An 11,452-nucleotide genomic window follows, 5' to 3' on the forward strand; every position below is an offset into this window, starting at 1 on the left:
CTGTGACTTTTCTCCCTTCACTTAGTACCAGGATTCAAGACAATTTATTTTCCTTACCATCTTTTGTTCTGCTTGTTTAATCAATTATTGAGATAGTGCATTGGTATATTGTGCTTTGTACTTTTGTCAGTTTTTTTCCTTAAATATTTTGGGGCTGTATTATGTGGGATGCAAGCTAAGAGGGGAACAGTATCTTGAGGGAATGAACCGGAACTCAGTTGCCAACATGGTTGAGATCCCTAAGAGACATATAAGTACAAGAGGAGATAACTTTTGAGCCTTTTCAATATGACAGGAATAATCCCAAATACTATACATGTACTAACAAATTTAGTATGTGTAAAAACCCTATGATGAGAATGACATTCTCATTTATGGTTAAGAAACTGAGGTTCAGAGAAGTTCAATTACTTGTGGTGCTAAAAGAGGCAGGGTGAAAACCTCAGCAGTGGCGGTCCTGGCCCCAGCCCTGTACCACTGTGGACATATGGTGACCTATGACCTCCAGCGGACAGTCAGTTTCTGAATCTCATATGCACATCTCTACACAACATGTGACTGCTCAAATCCTTTGTAACTAGTCATGGTTCCTAGGTTAAAGACCAATTTTTTTTTACTTGTCCCTTAAAGATTTAGTGTCTGCTCCTGTCTCATTTTGAGTTTTTTTCTCCCTTGGTCCACCTTATCCATATTGATAGTCTCTAAGATTTTCAAATATAATACATTTTTTCTCCTTTTCTAAGAACATGATACATACTGGATCCTAGGCCCAAACTCTCCCCCTTTGCCTTGTCATCTTTCCAGTCTCAAATATTCTTCCTGCAGGAAACCTCCTTTGATGCTCCTTAGTTTCTCCAGCCTAACACACCCACAGCAACCTCTGGCACTTATGCTTGAAGCTACGGTTCTCTTTCAGAACCGTAGCAAGGCCAGGAATGGGGACTGTCTTATTCACAACTGGGCCTCTATTGTCTGATAAAGTATTTGACACATAGCTCCACAGTAAATGTTATTTTTTAACTGTTTGCATAAGCCCTGGACATAAAATTGGCATCTCTGAAAAATAATGCTCTTTTTAGTCCCATTGTCTCTGAGAACTTGTGGTGTCTTATAAACAGTTCAAGTACTTTTTAAGGCTCATATTCAAGACTTAATTTACTGTCTGAAAACTAGGTCATCATTCTCCTGAGACCATCCCTCAGGAAATGAGATTTTTGGTCCATTTTGTTTATAAAAGTTAAAGAAGCATTTCTTCTGGTATTTTGACCTCATAGATGCCACCCCATCTGGAATCTACAAATTTTGTTATGTATATTTATGAGGGGGGAAAAAAGTGGCCAAGTCTGTGATACAATCTTTTTTTAGACACAAATAAATTTATATTAACTAATGAGAAAGACATAGGGAACATTATTTATACAGAGATTGATTTAAGATATAAAATGGATGCCAGGAAACCCCCGATGCCCCAAGTATTTCCTTAATGTTGCCTCAAGTTCCACTTGTAACATATATTTATTTTGGTTAAATGTAATTTCAACATTTAAGATGCAAATATCACTAGGGATTGAGGGGGTAGGGTTAAAGGATATAGAATGATAAGTTGCTTTCAGTGTTCATTTGTTTGATTTTTTCCCCCCACAATTTTGTGGGAATGAGTAAATAATCTCTTTCCAAATGACTGTAAGTTGAGAATAGGTTACATGAGAAGGAAAAGAAAAAGATTAGAGGAATGTTAACTGAAAATTAAGTCTCCACAACAGTTAATAGATAATCAAAGTGAAGATTCGAACCTGAAACAATTCAACAGATTTTACTCTGTGAGCACTGTTCCAATAAACAGTTTTACTATATAAGTAGGACTAGTTTGAAAACACACACACAAACACATAGTGAGTCTGTGATATTAAGAAGGTAATTATTCTTAATAGGAGGGACTTCTGAGTCTACATTGTCTTGACCTAAAGCTACGCTGATACTAGGGGAGGCAATGCATGATTTAATTTTTTCCTTGCTAATGAATGCACTGCAGTGATGGAAAGGCTGGGTACCCATTGACCACTGTGAAAACTTTTTGTTTGAAAAATCTAATTTACCCTCAGGTTATAGATGTCTGCATATAGAACGTCACTTGTGAAGATGGCTTTACTCAAGATGAGTCAGAAGGAAAAAGATAAATATTGGATGATTTCACTTATATGCGGAATATAGAGAAACCAAACAAAAGATAGGGGAAAAAGACAAAACTTGCAAGCTGTCATAGATCTGAGGCATGCAGCAGGGAGAGAGAGGGACAGGGTTCAAAATAGGGTAGGGAAGAGCCCAAGGGGCTATGGTGGTGTTTATGGGTGCTGTGGTAGTGGGAGAGCTGCAGGGACTACACCTGAGGGGAGAAATCAAATACTGTCCCAAAATGAACCATGATGGAAGGGAAAAAAGATCACTTTGCTCTCTTATCTGCAAGATAAAGTCCCCTGAAGATTTGACAGTGTGTGTACAGTAGCCATGCCTGGGTGATCCTTCATGGGAATAGGATTCAGAAAGGTAGGATCCAGGTGAGCAGGAAATGGCACAGACTTGCAGGAAACTAGGAAGAGCAGGAAGGAAATCTTCATAAAGAAACTGCATCTCATTCATACTGTTTCCAGAGACAGATTTATCTTTCTCATTCAGCTTTGCTTAATGACCTGAACATAACTCTATCCTACCTCTTTTAATTTGAAATAAGGGATTAAAAGGAGGTAGTTTTGTTGATGTAGGAGTGGCATACAATAAACTGCACATATTTAAAGTGTAAAATTCAAAGTTTTGATACATGAATACACCTGTGAAATTATCGCAATAGAAGAAATGAACATATGCACCAACCACAAAAATAAGTTTCCATGTGAAACCTTCCTCCTACCCTTTCTGCACTTTCCTACTAAGCAGCTAATAATCTGCTTTCTACCACTGTAGGTCAGTTTGCATTTGATTGGCTTTTATATAAATGGAATCATACTGCATGTATTTCTTTCATTTGGAATAGTTATTTTGAGATTCATCCATTTTGCATGTGTTGAATAGCACATGACTTTTTTTATTCCATTGCAAGGACACACCAAAATTTGTTTATTGAATCACCTATTAATGAACATTTGGATTGTGTCTAGTTTTCGGCTTAAGGACTTTCATGAATTAATCTGTATAAGTCTCTGTGTGGACAGATGCATTTGGTTCTTTTGGACAAATGCCAAGGATGGGAATGAGTAGGTAATAGGACAGGTGTACTTTAAGTTTTTAAGAAACTGCCAAACTGTTTTTCCAAAGTGATTGTACCATTTCATATTCTTACCAGCAGCACACAAGAGATCATCTTTCTGTATCCTTGTCAACATTTGGTACTGTCACACATTTTAATTTTAGTCATTCTAATAAGTGCGTAGTGGTAAACCTTTTGGCTTTAATTTGCATTTCTCTCATGGCTGATATTACTGAGTATTCTGTGTCTGCTTATTTACCATCTGTATACCTTCTTTGATGACTTGGCTAATCAAATCCTTTGCTCACTTAAAAAATTAGGTTGTTTTCCTACTTTTGAGTTTTGGGAGTCCTTTATGTATCCTGATAATATGCCCTTTATCAAATGTATGCTTTGCAAATTTTGGTTCCTACTCTTTCGGTAGTGTTTTTGTTCTCTTAAAAATATCTTTCAAAGGTAGCAGCACTGACAGAGCATGGGTGGACTTGTTAGAAATGCAGAAACTCATACCTTGCCCCAGAACTGTGGAATCAGAGTCCATATTTAATAGGGAAGCTCTGGTAGGGGGCCACTTCATAGAAGGAAGGACATCTGATCTGAAAGCTGAAGGAAAAGTGGGAAATTTCCAGATGATATACATACATCTTTGAGGCAGAAAGAACAAGAGCAAAAAGCCTGAAAGCGGGAGAGCAAGTTTGAGGAGGTGAAGTTAGGGACCTCATTGGCATTGCTATGATGTTAACACTACTCTAGGTTAGGTCTATGCAAACTATGGATAGTTTGGATCCAACATGCAGTGACTTGATTATGTTCAGATCCTATTTTGAAGAAATCTGTTATAAAAGACATTTTTTGAGACCATTGAAAATTTGAATATAGAGTGGGTATTCATGTCACTGGCTATGCAAATTGCTTTGTTTTTGTACAATAAACTGTATTTATTAGCAACATGTATGGGAAGATTTAGAATGAAATGACTTGACAAAAGTTTGCTTAAGACATTCACAAAAAGGTAAGATGGATGGAAAGGAATAGATGAAGTCAGTGGGAAAAGAGTAATAATTGTTGAATCAGGGGGATGGGTACATGGGATTCATTATATTATACTTTCTTTTGTGTATTTTTTAAAACTTTAATAAAAAGTTAAAAAAGAATTTTGGATTTCATCAAATCTCTTATCTTTGCTTTTATGTGAAGTTCAGCTCATGATTAAACTATCCCAAGAGCTATGCACAAAGCAATATTTCCCTTCTTTGAAGACAATCCAGAAGTCCTTGACAGAAGGTCATTTTGAGCTCAGTGGATCTACATGCATTTTCCACTATTGGAAAGAGCAGAAAAACAGTGGCTTTGTGAAAGTTTTATTCCATTTCTGTAAGTATCTATATCTGAGGCGAGAGAGGGAGGTCATGCCAGAGAGGCAGTCCAGGCCTTACCTTGAAGGACCCCTTGAAGCAGGCACAGCCCAATATGCAGTGTGGTAGGTGGCATTCTGTATTGGGCACAGAAGATTCTGCACTTCGTGGTCCTAGGCTGAGAATCATGTATATGCAACAGTGGCCTTTTATGGGGAGGAGTATAGATTTTTCAATGAGTGTCATTTATTGCCTCTCTGAAAGGATCAGTAACAAGGAAATAAGTGCAGTGAAAGGGGATGGCTTTGGAGCCACTCTTTATCAGCTCTGTAGTCTTGCGAATGCTACTAGATCCCTTTATGTCTCATTTCACCTACTCAATAGGGTTGCTATGAAGACTTAATAATTTATATAAGGCTTGGTTTCACTGGGAGCTATAAGAAGTCAGTGAATGTTAGATGCATCATTTCTGAATTGGATTTCCTAGTATTCTCTATTTCTTAGGCGACTTGTAAAGTTTATTTTTGGCCCTCAAATTTTACTGCTTTCCCTATCTTCATCTCTAATGAGATAAGCATGTTTGCATTTTAACCTGGATCTTCTTTTACTTGGAAAGTTAATGTGATTGCTGGAGGTGCAGCAGCCATCTTGCCATCATGAGGATTATCCCACACAATGTAAGGATTTTAGTGCAGAAAGATAGGAGCCTGGATCCTCAATGACTATGTGGGATGGTATCAGAGTTAGATTGTCGACAAAATTTCACCTTTTAATTATATTCACACTAGAAGTTAGATATACAATTATCTCTAAGATAAGAAAATAGATAAGGAAGTATAAGGGAATACAAACAAATGATGAATCTGTAGAAAGCATACCTGGGTTCACTACCTTTCTCTCTACTTCTATGTGTGTGTGTGGGGGGGGCATGTGCATGCATATGTGCACATATATGTCTGAAAATTTTTCATAATTAAAAGTTTGAAAGAAATCTGAACTTGAAAAAAATTTATATCTTCATGATTATGCAAAACTCTAGCTCATAGCTGATTATTTCCCAAAGCAGAGCACAAGGCCTTTCCATTGGCAAAGTTTTCATTGGCCTCATCTACACAACCTAGGCCTGTCTCTAGATTCCTGCTGTGCTGCTGCCCCCTGCTGGCCTGTGCCATTTTTTTGTGCCCAAGTTTAAGGGTCTCCACCATAACTGAGTCCAAGCTGTGAGCTCTCCACTAACGGTTTTCTGGGCGAGATTTCTTCATTTCAGATGTTAATAAATGAATGTTCTTTCTATTCCAAAATTCTTAATGGCTACTTTGACAAAGTACCATGGCTCCTCTAAAATGGCACATTGGGAGATAAGAGAAATGAAACCTCTGAGGTTCATATTGTGGTGCCAAGGACTCATAAGTATCCCCCTGGAACTGTGCCCTCCCTTTCATTCCCATCCTTCTAATTTCTTCAGCTCTCTGCTTATGGACATGTTCTGGGATATAGCTCTGAAATCCCATCCTTTCTGTTTTTATTTAACCTTCAGTTTCATGGTTGTGATGCTAGTGAAATATTTGAAAACAGAACAATTATTTGAGATGGACCAGGGAGAGATGAAAGGGTAGGTATAGTTTGCTGAAGAGTTCTTGACCTTGTTTTGTAGCACTGTTAGCCCCAGGGAACTGCTGGATGCATCACTTTTGGCTGATTTCTGGAAAAGCCATCAGCAGTCTAGCTGGGTGGAGCAACTACAGTGCTCTTTTCATCTGGCAGAGTGTTAGTGCTTCAACAAGGAGATTATGGAATCAATTCTGTAATCCCAGGTCATAACACTAAGACTGAAGGAGTTGCAATATCTTTTCAAGTTCAGAAAAAGGAATAGATTCACATTCTCTTTTCTTAATAAGGTTGTGGAAATAGTCTTGTAGAAAGCCTTTTTTTTTGTAATAAATGACTCAAATTTCCCATGGCTTTTGGGTAAATGGAGATAGGACTGTTTTGTAATTGATGGCAGGTAAATAAGGAAGAAACTGGCTGGTTTCTGTTTACTCATGGAAGTAAGGAAGGTACCTATTAAAGACAAAAGGGGACTTTAAGGATCATTGCATTGGACTGACTTAAAACAAAAGATTTGTAGACTGTAACATTTAATGGTAGCATTAAATGTGTTTTATTTATTTATTTATTTATTTATTTATTTATACAAGCGCTGGGTACAGTCAGAAGCATGGGAGGGTGAGAGAATTCACCAGAGCCAGAGCGAAGAGCAGAACAGGCAGACTGACGAAATACACTGCTGAGGGGAGCAGCGGGCGGCAGGAGAGGTCTGCGCGCCATGTGGGAGCCTCGCACGGTGGCTGGGGATCGAACTGGCGTTGCAGAGGCTGCGGGCAGCTTCGCAACCCAGCGCTCAACCGCTGCACCACTGGGGAGGCCCCGCATTAAAAGTTTATATTAGAAAAAATTTTCTTCATGATCTGACTTGGGCAAAGAATTTTTATTTATGATAACTGATCATGTGACAGATTGGCCCAAAATAGGAAAATTGTGAAATTACATTTCATCAAAATGAAAGGGATTTTTTTTCTGATGAAGGCATTTGAGAGAATGCAAATACACACTTTATGCTTGGACAAAGTATAGATCACATACCAAAAGTAATATATGCAGAGGATATAAAGAGCTCTCAATATTGAACAGCAAGATAATTTTTTAGATGGGCAAATGCTTTGAACATACACTTTACCAAACAGGACATATGGATAGCAAATAGGCACGTAAAAAATTACCCAATATTATCAGTCAGTAGGAAAATGCAAATTAAATCCATAATAATAGGCCCCTCCTGGTGGCACAAGGGGTTACATCTCAGCACTATGACCATATCGGCAGCCACTGCAGCACAAATTTTATCCTTGCCCAGGGAGCTAACCCACATGTCTCTGGTGAATCTTCTTACTCCCCCTCCCCTGCACCTCTGGCCTATATCCCAGCTCTTGTATGCATGAATAAATATTTTTTTAAAAGTTAAAAAATAAATCCATAATAATACCACTGTAATACTAGTACACATCTATTAGAAGCGCTAAACTATATAGACAGTGCTGACAAAGATGTAAATTGGAACTTTTATACATTGTTGGTGCGATTGAAAAATGGTATACATCTCTAGAAAGTGATTTGGTGATTTTTAAAATAAAGTTAAAAATAACACCACACATAATCTAGCAATCCCACTCCTAGGTATGTACCCTAGAAAAATGAAAACTCATGTTCAACATATCATTCTACTCAAAATCTCCCTAAACTGGAAATTAACTAAATATATATCAATGAATAGTTAACAAAAGGTGGCATCAACGGCATTTTGCTCAGCAGTAGAAAGAACTGAAATATAGACACATGAAATAATCTGGTTAATTCTTCAAGGCATTGTGCTAAATGAAAGAAATCACTCTCTGAAGGTTATATGCTACAGTTTCAATTTATATGATATTTTTAAAAAGACAAAACATAGTGACAGAGACCAGATTAGGAGTGATGTGGAAGTGTGATTACATAGGGTAACAGGAGGCACTGTTTTGGGTAATGAAATTGTTCTGTATCCTGACTGGTGATAGTTACAGAAAAATTTAGAAGTGTTAAAATCCCTAGAACTGTACATCTTATGTTAACTTAAAAAGTATTATGAAGTAATATTTGAGTCTTTAATTGCAGACATTTACTGTTCTGAAACCCCTAAGAATCAGTGATCAGGCAAAATGAACTTTCAAGATTCTTCTGGTAACATGTCTCTGATATTTTTTAGCCATTCCTTTGCAAAATACTAAGGATAAATTCCTCCATGTTTAATTGCTTACAATACTGTAATTTGAGATCAAGATGGTAAGTAGAAGGTGTTTTATTTATCATTCAGATAGTCATTTTCTGTGCGAGACAAGAATCTAGGTGGGGAAGTAAGGAGTCATTCTAATCTTAGAATACATTTGCATTTCAGCCTCATATTGTTTTTTTGACCAGGGTGGCTTGAACACAGAAATCCAACCTATTTTTCTGCTTATCCAACCTTAGTATATACCCTACATCCTCAAGGTCACCTCAGGGTCAAAGCTGATGGATTTCTAACCATTATGCCTACCTTTCAAGTAACAAGAAAGATGAAGAAGAAAAATTGCAAAAGGGTACACATTCTAGCTGAGTCAAGTCCTTTTAAGGAATTTTCTTTGGCATCCCACACATACTTCCTTCCATTGGCCAGAATAAGGGAAATGTAATCTTTTAGCTGGGTCCATTACAGTCCAGAATAAAATCAAGGTTTTATTACTAATGAAGTAGGAAAGTGGATGTCAGGTATTCAACTAGTAGTCTGTTTCAGTGTGGCAATAGATTTTCTTATGGAAAGATAGTTAATTTAATTTCATTAGGAAGAATAGGCAGAAAAGGCTGTTTGCAATAATTCAGAAAAGAAGTTGTCTTTCAGGGAGATTATCTGGTTGAACAAACTGTGAACAAACTATTCAGCTTCAGCTAAACTCCCTTTACCAAGAGGATTGTCAGTCTTATCAAGAGAAGATCCTCTCCAATTTGTCAACACTTTAGAATAAAATATGTCTTCTGTTCCTGGAATCTTTTAGGAAGAATTACACCTTTTACTTGAGGAGCACTGAGTCTCACACTAATGACTTAGAAGCAATAAAAGCCTAATAAACTTAGACATCTATTTTCAAAACTCAGCAGATTAGAAGTAAAACATTAGACGAGAGTAATTAAGCTACAGGAAGGTAAAGAAAAGTGAATTAAAAGGTGAATTAAAAGGTAAATTAAAAGGTGAATGCAAAGGAATGGCAAAAACATGATTAAAAAAAAGTGGTCAGGATTATTGGCATCCACAAAGGCAGAGGCCACTTAGTTCTATATCCTTCAGGTGGCCACAGAGGATATGTGTAATGGAATTATAGACAAAAGTTTTCTAATTTCTAAATCCTCACTCTTAACTGGGTACTGCAATCCATTTCCCAAGTGTCAGGGGCTCTGACACTTGGTCCCAGAGCACCGCTTGTGGGCAGTGCAAGCGTCAGTGGGTGGTGGGCATCTTATCACCCTATTATAGCACCCCAAGGTATGTGGCCTGTGGTTTAGGGCTGCAGGGAGGACCATGGGGACCCACTGACCCAGATCCAATGCTGTGGCTACCCCCAGTTGCAGGCAATAAAGAGGCCCACCTACTTGGTGACTGGATTGTAGAATGGACCAATCAGGTGCAAGTTACAAGCTGATTGGTGCTACAGTCCAATCAGTAGGATTAAAATGGTCCAATCAGACTTGTAGGTGGGGAAGCCTGAGAGAATATAAAGTAAAGCAGGCACCAGTTTGGGACTCTCAGACAGACTCACTCTCTGCTTGAGAAGGACTCTGTTCCTGGACTCCAAAGAAAGAAGTAGCACCCAGCAGACCTCCAAACAAAGAAGGGAAGCCAAAGAGCTTCTCAGAGGCTTGGCCAGCCACACCTGCCTCCACCTTGCCTCTGACATCACCTGGAAGAAGCCCCAGCTTGGTGTCTCAAAGAGCTGTTTGTGGGTGGGCCAAGAATTCACAAAAAAGCTGTTAACATGGTATTCTGACCCCATCACCTCTTGGAGACTGGGTGACCAGCACTACTGGACAGTGCTACTCAGGACTGTTAATGGGTGAATGGCACTCTATGTCTGAGTCATCTCTGAGAGCTGTTAACTGCTCCTGACCACCTGGCACAACCTCATGGTGCTGCTGCCTCCATTGCTATCTGGTCCAGCATCCGATGCTATCCATCCTGACCTTTAGTCTGTTGTTATAGGCAGCTGTGGGGTCCTTTCAGCAACCCCACCTGTGAGTGCCTCCAGCTCAGTGAGTTAGATCTGGTCCACTGCCTTGAGCTCCAGGCCCTGTTGGTGGGATGGCACCATCTTGGACAACCAACATTTTGTTTGGGACTTTTGGACACTGTGGACACTCTGTGGACACTCTGTGGGTAAGATAACTGGCCACCTGTGGCCTATGAGACTTTCCCCTGTTTTGTTAAATTAACCCCATTGTTTTTGTTCCCCCAAGTGTGAGTGGTCTTGCAATTGTGCATGTCGGTGAGGAAGCCACAGTGACCTGTCCTCTGCCAGCTACTGTCCTTTGAGGGGATAGCCCCTGTACGGCTCTTTCAACTGCAGACATCACTTAACTTTGGCTTCAGGCTTAGCTCTCCTTAACTCATTCTCACTGTTGTCAGAGAGCTCATTTTAAAATGCAAACCAAATTACACTTAAAATCCTTCAGAAGTGTATTTCCCAATCAGGGAATATCCCAGATGTCTTAGGGTTTTATACCTTTGAAAGTTTTTTTTCCCCACTTCTTGTCTTTCAGTTTCTATTTTTCTGAATTTGAAACATGAATCTTAGAGTTATTAAAAAATCCCTACCCGTTAGTGGAGAGGAGAAGCCTTTGATCCTCTGTGAGTGGTGTGCGCAGTGGTTAATGAGATGGGAAACTCTCTGGAAGCACTTACTCAGCTGGGTGAGACTACCGACATGCATAGTGGGGGGTTAGATGCTGTACTGTGTAAAGTTCTTTGATTTAATTTTAAAACTTATGCCCATAATGGATTAAGCACTAAAGATAGAACACATTTAGGTATCCATTTTGAAATGCAACTGATTAATGCAAAACATGAGACTATTCTCTAAATCTCTTCAAGATGATTTCATCAGATAGAAATGTTGCAATCATGTAATTAAACTCATAGTAAAATATCTTTGGTGCTTCAAAAAATAGTGGCTGTCATATGCATTGTCTCTGGGTATAAAGACCACGAATACCTGTGATATCCTCACTGCTAGAA

The sequence above is a fragment of the Talpa occidentalis genome, unplaced genomic scaffold (genome assembly GCF_014898055.3).
Source record: "Talpa occidentalis isolate TD23 unplaced genomic scaffold, MPIMG_talOcc4v2.1 talOcc4.11, whole genome shotgun sequence".
Taxonomy (NCBI): domain Eukaryota; kingdom Metazoa; phylum Chordata; class Mammalia; order Eulipotyphla; family Talpidae; genus Talpa; species Talpa occidentalis.